We start from the raw sequence: 12,844 nt of genomic DNA on the forward strand, positions 1-12,844 counted from the left end.
TTAAGGATCGAACATGTAACCACTACACTTACTACAGACACACTTTAATTGAAGAATTAATTTTTTTACTAAGTCCTGCATAGTTAGTTTTTAATGAATGGAATTTCTTTGACTTTGTTTATTCAAATACTGTTCTAATTTTTATACTCGTCTTGGTTTTCTATAATGTGTTGAAAGTTTTAGATGGCAAGAGATCAAAAGTATTCCCCCAGAGAGAAGACAGTATGCAATTAGTTTAATTTTATTGAATTTATAATTAAGGCAAGATATTCCAGTGACACGCTTTAGCAGGCACTAGATGATATAAACACTGGAAAACATGGTCAATGTGAAGCTGCACACTTGTATTCCATCCCAAGACAAACACTGGTGAATAAATTGAAAAATAAATACAGAAATAATTTTGGGAGGCCAAATGTATTTTCACCGAGAATGTTGGTGCTCTGTGCTATGATGACTTTGAAATAGTCTCGTATAAAGGATCACAGTTCCCTGATAGGCCTACAGTCAATGGCATTGAACTGCATGGTTCCATCTCCAGATACAAAGTCAGTTGTAAGGTCAAGAAGGGAATGCATTGGATTTGCCTGACCAGTTTGAAGTAATAAAGAAAGTTAATAAGTTCGTAAATAAAAGGAGCACGTAAATACAGATTATGTTAAGACTGTGATGAATTTCATTATCAAATTAAAAATAACTTATGTCAAACATTTATGTAGGCAATAAACACATTAAAATTGTGTTTATATTTTCTTTTGTAGTGCTAGTATAAGGGTATTCCATTGTTGTAATAAATATTTTACGTTTTCAATAAACTTTTATATGTGACATCATATGAAATAAAATGTCCTATATTTTCTTATTTTATGATCAAAATTTATCTTAAATTTGAAGGAAAATATAGAGAATTGAATTTAATAGGAAAACACATATGTGGTACAAAGTTTCCCAAATAATATGTCTTCTCTTCATATGCACTGCGGAGAGATTTTGGACTTAATCTAGGCATATTGGTGCACAATCTAGTGATTAGAAGTTGTGCACTGCCACCTCTCTTAGTCCCGAAGTAGAAATTTTACACGAAAATCTCTGACCCCGCGAGGAATACTGAATGTAATATTATCTTCTTGATTCTGGTGATGATGTTCCTACTTCATAGAACTGAATCCAACATATCAGTTACCTTTCTCCTAAAAGTAGAGGACTCAGCAGAGTCTCACATGACGACAGCTGTGGAGACCTTGGAGTTGGAAGGCAGAAAGAGGTTAAGAATGGTGAATCAACAACAGAAGAAGAATGGAAAGTATAGAGTGTGTTAATCGAGTTAGTAGTGTGAAACGAGGGGCAGTATGGAAGAAAAAACAATATATAATCTTAGGAAATTGTGGACCACTGAGAGGGGGGGGGGGGAATAGCAGGATTAGTTATGCAGTGAAACCTGTCTAAAGTGGCCATCTGAAGTTATCTTGTAAAATTGCCGTTTTATCAGGTGGCCGCTTGATTAAGGTTGCGGTTTTTATGAATCAGCATGAAAACACTGAATTTCATTGACTTTTTAGTATTGTGCGCGTACAACAATCGTGCATATTAATGTTAGCCTTTTCCATTCTTGGCAACTAGCATTTTCAAAAGTCGCTTGCAGTACCTCAGTTTAAATGACTGAATAGTACCTTGTTCAAGGGGCTGGAGGTATGATGTATTTGTAGGAAGAAACACCAATTTCACGGATCACATTGCAATTTTGTCGTTTAATCTTGGAATTGAAATTGCATAGCCAATTCTCAAACAATGATGATGCCATCCAAGCTTTATTGTTGGCAGTCCACTTCACCCCCAGTAAGCCCATGTCAGCATTTTTTAAACATCTCGGTTTCAATGATTTCCCTATCATTAAGAGTGGTTCTTTTTCTCCTGCAGCATTACAAAAAAACAGCAGGGTTATTCTGTCTTTTGCCAACTTCCCCCCTTTACAGTCTTTTTTCTTAAAACTTAAAGTTTTGTTAGGGAGGGCTTTGAAAAAAAAACCTATATGAAAAGAAGAAACATTCGTAAAAGCTGGTCCAAATAGAGAAAGAAAGAAAGAGGAGGAAAAAAAAAATAAAAAAATTCGAATGGTTAACTACTGACATTTTCTATAGAAAAAGTCCGTGTTTCAATCCTTTAAAAACGAGTAAGAATTTATAGCTGTGCAGGGTAGGAGTGGAAAGTGACAAAAGAGTCATAAACAGTTACCAACTAACCCCAAGATATGGAGGGTGTACTGTTGTACACTTAGCTATTGTCCCCTGTCCTCTAACCATCGAAAAAATAGGTCAGTATCCGTGAAAAGATTTTTTGTTGGACAGTGACTGTTATAGTCAGGTTCCAATCCAAATAGACCCCGGCCGCTGGCCGGCGCATGAGGTGGCCGCTAAATAGAGAGAGAATTTGTATTGATCTTATGGAAAATCCAATTGGTTCCAGAGAAAATTGGCCTTTTGGCCAGGTGGCCGTTTAAATGAAGTGACCGCAAAGGCAGGTTTCACTGTATAATGAGAAAATGGAATTGAACGGATGCACTTTCTCAAGGTTATGGAATTGTTCTGTTTAGCAGTGAATTCTAAGATTAAAGTTATAAATCAAGTTAAACCAATGTTCTTTGGGTACGAGCGTTAATGTGAATATAGGTTAGAAGTCTTTCTATAATGAATTTAATAACATGTTTTCCTGAAATAAGTCAACAGGGGTTAGATTTTCTATATTAAGTTAAGTAAGTTTAAAATGTAATTAAGTTATTTACAGGAAAGAAGTATTTAGTTAGTTATGGGAAAGGTGGAAGTGAAGTTGAATGGGATTAATTGAAGGGTTTTTTGAAAAAAGAACCATAGTCCAAAAAATGCAAATTTGAGATATTAATCATATGATGAGCATATTGTAGCGGCAATTTACTGAATTAGTTGTTAGGGAAAAAACACTATAGACCTATGTTATAAGACTGGAAATTTTCAGTGGTTTTCATAAAACAATCATAGTCCAAAGACTTTTTTTTGTGAAAACTGTCATTCTCCAGGCAGGACAATGGTAGCATTTACAAATATCCCATTCATATCGCTGGTTGAGAAGAAACTGCCTTCTGAAGGATGCACTGGAAGGAATGGTAAATGGGAGAAGGGCTTGGGGCAGAAGAAATCAGATGATAGACGACATTAAGATATATGGATCAAATGTGGAGATTAAGAGGAAGGCAGAAAATAGGAAAGACTGGGAAATGCTGGGTTTGCAGAGAAAAACCTGCTCTTGGGCAGAACACTATGAATGAATGAATCACCTTGAAACATTTATTCATTTAAACTGTAGTAGATTTGCAGTACAGTTTCTTACATATGCGGCAAAAGCCACTTCAGAGAAAAATATTTTGGCATGTGAATTGTTGTATTAGTTATGGAGTTAGTGCAGAAGTAATCCTATGGAAGGAACATAAGCAACTGAAGGATAAGAAACAGGATATAATAAAGAAAAAGAAGATTAAAGGAGAGGCACACTTCAGCCACAACAGAGAATTTTTTCTTAATCATTGTCCACAGTTACCTGCATTTACACATTATTTCTATGAGGCAATTTAAGTTATAAATGTACTTCAGTTTTCCCAAGTTTCTATAACACCTTAAGAAATGGCATGATGAATTTCTTACTTGAAGTGTCAGCAACACCAATGCCAGATAGTTTTTTTGTTTCTTTTGAAAATTTATGTTTTTGGACTATGGTTGTTTTTTCTAAAAAACCCTTCAATTAGTATTAATAGTTAAGTGTAGCTGAAAATAAGAGAAAAGAAGTAGGATAATAAATGTTATAAATTAGAAGGAGGGATAAATGAAAAGACAAAGTCAAGAGCAGGTATTAAGGTCACTATATGTCAGGTGTGTAAAGTTTTTAAATAGTGTAAGTAAGGGACTGCTGACCCGAATACAGAAATGTGAAGGGTCAGCACTACCAAATATATTGAGAAATATATACATCATATCATTACCTTTCTCCCATTACTAATTCTTTAGTAATTACCAAGTTTGATGTTCCTTCCCTCTTCAAAATTTGTCCTAAATAGCAGAAATTATTCACCTTGTAACTTTTTCCTCGTCAATAAATAATTAATCAAAATCACAGTTCAAATATTCAGTTTTTTTTTTTTCAAGTTAACCGTTAGGTCTCATTTTCAATATTCCTTTGATAGATTAGGTATAGGTCATAACTAGACTTCGAATTTTAGGTAAAAACCTATTTTAATCCTTAAAAGATAAGTTCATAAAAACTTGCAAGTACACGTTTCATATAAAACTATGCATAAAATTGGTATTTTAATAGCACCTATTTTGACGACAAAGTCTATTTTGACCTATTCAGTATGTTTTATCTCTAAAAGGTCAAAACACCTTATTCTTATTTCGAAAATTTGTATTTTAAATTCCAAATGTGTTCCTGCTTCTGTTGAAAATAAGGTACGGGATAAACTGGAGCAAGTTCTTGCATAGAAATGTAGAACTGAAGGACCTGCGTACTGCTTCAGATATCTTAGCAGGGAAGAACACGGATTTACAATGTAACATTCCTGCCCAACTAGTGTCAAAATTGAAATATGCTCCTGTTACTTCAGTGGACGTGAACTGTTCATTTTCAGCATACAGATTTGTATTGACAGCATAGAAAAAGTATTAGTAATTTATTGTGAAGCTAATTATGGACATAACAGAAAGGCTTGGTAAAAATTGATTGTATTTGACTTTTTGTGTACTGAATTTATGTCTAAAACTTAATTTTCTCATTTAATTGTTTAGTTTATATATAACTAGTTAGATATTTGTTGTTCTTGTACTTTTAGTAGTAGTGGTGGTAATGGTGTATAAGAATTTAAAATTATTAAATTCTAGAAGCGAATTCCTGACGATTTGCAACATGTTTTTGAAGAAAACATTATTTTTTGTTACAGCCTATTTTCAATTCTTTAGAGACTATTTCCTACACTTTTAAGCCTATTTTAGGCACCTAAAATTACATTTTAACGACCTACAAATCCGTACCCTAGTCATAACAAGTTGAAAATATAATTCTTTCATAATAAGTTATTTTTGTTTATAGTTCATTGGAATGTAGCTAGATTTTTTTGTCATACATTTCATTTCAGCCACTGTGATCAAATTTGCTTTCATATCGTTCATGTCCCACTGCCATAGCACAAAATACGTCTTGCTATTATCTTATAAATTTTTATTCAAGTATGTTTAAGCTATATTTGGTTTATATTATTTTATTATAAACTATAATAAATTGAACTGAAAGAATATGAAACAAAATAGTAATATTAATTCACTTTCATACGTGTCACATATGTATAATAATTTATATCTGTTAAATTATGATTTTATTTAAAATAAATATCAGTATGATTAATTTTTGCATTGTGTAAAAATCATGTAGGTACCGCATTAGTTAATGTGGGAGGGTATCAATATTATTTTGAGTGTAACTTCTCCACACTTTCAGGTTTGAATAGCCCATATCTAAAACCTAAGGTTATGTTAAAAAAAAAAGATGAGATATAAAAGTATTAGTAATAATTTACAAAAGTGTGGAAGATATTCATCTTGTACATTACATGGTAGATAGAAATTACAAATAATAATTTAGAACTTTTATATTGAACTGTCGTGTTATTTTTAATCAATTCTTCCGCATCTTTTATAAGTCCTAGTTCTTCAGCTGTCTTCTTGTTGCACAGATTAGTCAAACAATTGTAACATCTCCTTATAAAGGCTACATTTTCAAGTCCTATTGTGCATTGCTTCTTTATTTCCTTCCAATTTGTGCAAAGCCTCCTCACCCTTTTCTTTTCTTGTTTAGGATCTGAAAACAAAGCATTATCAGAATCAGATACTAAGTCCGTGCTATATATAATGAATGATATATTACACATTAACTGGCAAGGGCAGGCACCAGCATATGAAACAGCGATAGTGGTGTTTTATTTAGGCTAAACTCACAAGGACTACATCTTTGCGATTATTTTGCAGTTTTGTGTGGTTGTGCTGTCAGCAGAACAAATCACACATGAACCACTTTTTAGTTGTCGATTTAGTCCACATCGACCACAGAAAACCACTCCACAAACTTAGTACTTAGTACCAAAATGGGTTTCGAAGACAAAGCACTGTTGTAGCTCTTATTACGTCGAAGATGATGTCACGCAGTGGTATCATGAAAACAGAATTTTTTTAATTCGTCCTACCTAATATGGAGAACAAAAATAAGAGCCAGTTTCTCTTGCTGCATCTTGAGTGGAGAATGTACAATGACAAGTTGTTTAATTAGCCTACTTTAGAATGAGCAAAAAAAGCTTTTGATAATTAGGTGATTTAACGAAGAGTAGGCATATAATGTGAAAAGATACAATAGGAAAAAGTACATCACATGGGAAGTATCATACTCACTATAAGAAGTAAAATAATTGAGGCGGTATATGAAAAAATGGCACATAATCCAAAATGCTGTTGCGATAAAATTGATTTTAAAGAGTTTGATTCTAATGTGTAGGCTATATTAATTCATTTGGTTATTAAAATTTAAATTATATTCTACAGTATTTAATGACGCTCGCAACTACCAAGGTTATGTCAGTGTCGCTGGTGTGCCAGAATTTTCTCCCACAGCATTTCTTTTATATGCCAGTAAATGTATTGACATGAGCCTATCGCATTTAAGCACACTTAAATGCTATTGACTTGGGCCAGAAGGGCACAGAATGCCAGCACTCTACCGACTGCGCCACCCAGGCTGACTTTTGGTTATTAAAGGTGTAGATTTTTATATTATTTTTTTATATCTTTCATCAGAAATGAAACTGTCTTATGTCTCTTATTCAAATAACTACAAGAAAAATAACAATGGAAAAAATATATTAACCCTTTCTCCACGGATTAATTTTATTCATAAAAATATCCTGGCAGAAAGAAAATTAATATACCGGTACATACAAAAGTAACAATATGAAAAAGTGTTAAGCCTTCTTATCGACTTATATGATCACTTTAACAGATTTTTCAATATACAGTAATATATTATCTTCAATCTTCTTCATTTAGGAATCAATATAGTGCTCTATTATTATTAACTTCGCATTCATTACAGTCGCGAAGCTCAATACGTAGTAAATATGCAAACATTAGGTAGTTGCTTACCACTAGGATCGCTAATATCGCCTCATTACGGGCAATGCAAAATAGTACCGTCACAGTCTATTGTTTCTAGCACCCTCAAAACTCAAGCTTCGTAACTGTATATAGTAGACTGTGAGTTTAAATGCTTGCTTTCTTTCTTTTTTTCTTCCTTTTTCCTTTCTCCATGCACATATCACGACTATTTGTCATTGACAGTAAAGTTAAGTGAGTGACTGCAAGAGGAGTAGCCTACTCCTCTTGGTGACTGTTACATATAAACAGTGAAGTGGTACTTCACCTAAATAGTTACCCCTCAAAAGATTTCAGTGTTATTCAAACATTACACGAGAAGAACTGGATGGTAGTATCTGGTGATAATAATTTATAATTAACTTTATAACTTCTTTACTGTGTTAACATTAGGAAATTACCTGGCTGACTAGTTTCGAAGTGGTATTCTTCATTGTCCGAAGCCTAGTGAAGGTCCCGCACTACCTTCTAGTTTCCTGTTGTGGTAGGATGTGTTCATGATTGTGTCGAAAAGAGTGTGTTGTTGTATGTTTGTAAATTTCATATTGTTCTATTGTCAAATATCTGGTTTTTTGGCTGGATATGTAGTATTTTCATGTTAGTGTCTATGTTGCTGTAGTTGTGGTTGGAGTTTGAGATGTATTCTGCGTAGGTTGAATTGTTATGTGGTTTGGTTATGGCTGTGACATGTTCCTTGTAACGTGTTTGAAATGATCTTCCAGTCTGTCCAATGTAGAAGTCGTTGAACTATTGCATGATAATTTGTGTACACTTGTTAAGTTTTATTTATTTGTGACTTGTCTATGCTAAGATGTTTTTGTAGTGTGTTCTGTATGCTATGTTGTATTTTAGTTTCTTGAAAGATGATAAAATCTTATATGTGTTCTTGTTTTCATATGTTAATGTGATATATTTGTTTTGTTCTTGTGTTTGTGTTGCGTTTTCTTGTTTGCATTTAGTCTTTCTTATGATATTGTTTATTATGTTGGCGTTGTATCCATTTTCCTGTGGTATGTATTTGATAGTGTGTTAAAAGTGTGTATCCAACAATGAAGAATTTATTAAAGCTTGTTGACGAGCAGAGGAACATCATTTTGAATATTTATTGTAATTTAAGGTAAGATTCGTGCCATGGCGTCGTGATCTAAGGCAGAGTTTCTCAAACTTTTTTGAAATGGGGACCACTTTTTTAAGTCAGAACAGTTCCACGGACCACCTTATTCTTGTTTCTTTCGAAAGTAAATTTATCATTTTTGTAGCATATTTTAATACCAGTATACTTATACAGTATTTTAAAATAGAATTAATTCATTATAATACTTTTGTAATTATATTTTTGTAGCCAATCACAAGTAACTTATAACAAATTCTATGCATTGTTAATTCATCGCTTGCCTGTTAGCAGTTGTTTGAAATCTTTCTTATGTGGTACACACTAGTTGTTGTCCGTGTGTCTGTTAAATAGTGCCCATTATAAATAATGGAAAACTGGCTTCGATCCGGATCTTTGAAAAGAAAGGAACATGATGATATGCTTCATTTAGACAGTGCTAATAGTTCAGAAGCTGTGTGTGAAGAAATATATTAGTACCAGTGATTATAGTGCCATTACAGAAAGATCTAGTCCTAGAGATAGCTCTTCAAAGAAAAAAATACTTTCGTAAACATAACAAGAGTTATTTGGAACTTGGATTTACTTGGTGTGGCAATGAGAGTGAACCAAAACCTCGGTGCGTTGTTTGTTACGAAGTGCTTTCAAACGAGTGTATGAAACCCGCGAAATTGAAACTGCATCAATACATGAAAAGGTTCGGTACTTTGGTCCTCTGTTATGAATTCGGGTGGTCCCTGGCTGGGTTACAGGCTCAACACCAGATGTGCAGAGAAAAGATGGCGAGAAACCCCATGTTCATAGTGCTTTAAATCTCTCTTTTGTTGTTGAGAGTAGAGTGGAAAGTGGGTAGACAGGTAGGGTAAGAAATTTAATAAAATATTAGTACTGGGAGAAAAAGTGAAAGACGATCGCCATGTGTCATTTCCAAACTCTGAGATTTTCAGCTATAGTGTGATAGGCAATTCATTTGAATTTTATTTTTTCTTCTGTCTTTTTTTGAAGGACCACATGGACAGAACTCGAGGATCACAGGTAATCCGCGGACCATAGTTTGAGAAACGCTGATCTAAGGCATCCTGCCTAGGACTCGCGTTACGGAATGCGCGCTGGTTCGAGTCCTCATGGGGGAAGAAATTTTCTCGGCCAGTGTATGGGACCAGTGCCCACCCAGCATCGTGATGCACTTGGGGAGCTACGATAGGTAGTGAAATCCGGTTACGCAAACCAGCTATAACGGCTGGGGGGGCTCATCGTGCTAACCACACGATACCTCCATTCTGGTTGGATGATCGTCCACCTCTGTTTCGGCATGTGGCCGTGAGGCCAGCAGCCGGCTGGTCGGTCTAGGCCCTTCATGGGCTGTAGTGCCACGGATTATAATTATTAAGGTAGCATTAAACACTGCAATAGCATTTAATTACATTTTCAATATTATAGTTTAACGATAAGACTGAAGCAGCTTTTATATGCGAACATCATGATTGAAGTGGATCCCATTACAATAAGCAAAGGGCTAGAAACAAACCACAAGGGCCTACGTGTTGGGAAAACTCGAGATTGGAAACTTTGTATGTACCACAACTTAAAAGAATGAAATTGAATTGTATTATTCGCTGCTGTTAAAGAAATACTTACAGTAGTCTGCAATTATAAGGCACTGTGTTTTTTTATATTCACATTTATATGCAAATTCTGAACCTGTCAAAGTACCTTCACATTTTGGATTTTTCATGGTGTCACAAGAATAGCACGAGTAACAAAATCCTGAAATAATAGTAATAATAACAATCACTTACAAGCAAACATTCTCATGAAGGCAGATAAAAAAGTTAATTTTTTTTTTTCACCAGGTTAATTTTTCAGGGGTCTTTTACAAAAAGAAAACAGTGTCATGGAAAGCTTTATTGGAATAGATACAGATATTATTGAGCTATTTTTTAACATATTCTCCACCGGAAAATGAGACATTTGTCATACTGTGGGATCAAATCTTTTATCCCTGTGTCGTAGAAGTCCACCGCCTGGGATCAGAACCAGTGTATGACAGCTGTCTGCACTTCTCTGTTGATCCCACAGTATGAGAAATATCTCAATTCGGGTGGGGAATATGTTGAAAAATAGCTCAACAATTGCTGTATCTGTTTCAATGAATCTTTCCATGAAATTGTGTTTTCTTTTTGTAAACGGCCCCAGGGTGACTTACTCTCTAGGGGGCTCTCGTAATTGCTCTCGAGTGAAGGAGGTGGGATATGATGAGAGACTGGCTTCATCTTGCTCAGGATAGGGATCGATGCGGGCCTATGTGAGGGTTTCTTAAAAGCAGTAAGTAAGTAAGTAGGCCTAAATATGAAACAAGCAAAATTTTAATTTAACCAGAACCTTCTTTTTTTTTTTGCAGGGAGCCCTAAATGATACCCCTTCCAGAGTAATTATACAAATACAGACTATTAGATTTTTGCAGTCAAAATTCCATTTAAAATTTCAGCTTTCAATATGTAAGAGGCAATTTTTTTGGGAGAAAGAAGTCTGTCATAAGCAAGAAAACATGGTACCGGTATGGTACAGTATGTTCTAAGAGTTGAAGTATTTTTTTAATACATGGCGCATTATATCTGGTTTGGATCTCGTAACATTAAAGTGCATATCGGTATTTTTAAATATGCATTTAAACTGAATTTTTATTTAAATAAGATGTGTATGTAGGTTATACCATTATACCTTACACAATATGTGCAACTCAAACCAAGAAATGGATTCGGAATACCTCAAAATCTGTGCTTCATTGGCTGGTCATGATATCTTTGAAAAATATTGGAGTGCAAGAGTCAAATGACTTTATTGTCAAACGCCTGGCATTAGAAAACAACAACAACAATATGTAATAAGATTATTTTACATACGAAAGCCCTTGAGATACTATAATGATACTTTACCCATATGCAAAATAGATAATAGAGAAGTTCCAGTAATGGCAAGGTTCTGTTCCATAACTGCAATGTGAGAAATCTGTAATACGAGAGATGCAATATTATATTAGCTTACAAATGTGTGACGGGATAAAAAAAAAAAAAAAAGGAGGCTGTATGACGCAGTAGGAAGTACCGGTATTTTATAAAAACAATAGAGAAACGCATAAGATATGTATTTTTTATTTGCCCAACTCTATGAGTGGGCTCATAGATGTCGCTAGTTCCGAGAAGCATCTGGCCACTTAGTTTGTCCGAGACTATTCAGAGTGGTGGATGTACATTACACTCGTAATGTATACTGGTAATTCTCATGTGCTTTTGTACAGTACCGGTATACAAGTTAATTGTCAATTATTGTCTGTAACTAATAAACAGTTCTTTATCTGTCCTCTTAATAACCTAGTACAGTTTTAATTCACCACCACCACCACCATCATTGGAAGATTGATTGTTATTCATAGCTTATTTTATGTATACATAACCTTTATCCATTCATTAAACACTCTTGAATCTTACAGTAAATTATATTTATTTTACTGATCCTAATTCAAATTAATTACTGGTACCTTAATTCCGGTATGGATGTTACACACAATGATAGGAGTTTCCTCAAATTCCTGACATTTTTCAAGGGGAACTTATATTTCATTAAAATAAAACTGAAATTCTTGGAAGACTGAAAGGAATGAACTGGAAATCGAGCTGGTACTGGTACTCCATTCTTATAACATAAATGCTGTCTCTCAAGCTACATTGAAAGCTTTAATATTAGGATCTAAAATAATGATTAGTCTACTATTTATATATTTTATAGTCTTAAATTTTCGCTTTATATTATTTAATATAACAAAATTAGTGTAGGAATATGAAACTGCAAGCTATGAGAATATGGAGATTGACAAAATTATTTATATAGAATTTGTTCCTTTTGTTTCATATCCATTATATGAGTAAAATCTGGAGTACTGGTACCATTATTTCATCTTTCTTGTGTAAAATGACAAAATGGTTATTATAAGAGATTAATACTGAGTGAGTAAGGCAACTATACTGCACGGTATAAGCTTATACCATATTATGTATACTGTGTGTGTATATATTACTATGTCTTTATACCTTTAATGCCTTAAATCCCATTAAAATTTACTAATTTAAGCCCATTCTCACACAGATTTTGCAGCACTGGTCAGCTGATTTTTATGACACATTTTAAAAACAAATGAAATAATAATGTAATGCGTTGTCTATTGTTAAACTAACATTGAGTGTTGCCTATGTTGGATATTCTGATAACGGAATTGGAGTTGGAAGCTTGAGAGACACCAGGTAAATTCAAAGGCTCAAATTTCTCATAATTCTGTTTCAGCAATAACTTTTATTTAAAGAAAGTTCGTAATGTGTTCATATTTCACTGTACAGCATTCTCACTTCCTAAATGGCATTTAAAGATTTTAAAATACTATTATGTTTATGTGTTCGAGAATAAGTTGCTTAGTAAAATATTTGGTGCTAAGAGGGATGAAGTTACAGGAGAATGGAGAACTAGT

The sequence above is a fragment of the Periplaneta americana genome, chromosome 14 (assembly GCF_040183065.1).
Source record: "Periplaneta americana isolate PAMFEO1 chromosome 14, P.americana_PAMFEO1_priV1, whole genome shotgun sequence".
Classification (NCBI taxonomy): Eukaryota; Metazoa; Arthropoda; class Insecta; order Blattodea; family Blattidae; genus Periplaneta; species Periplaneta americana.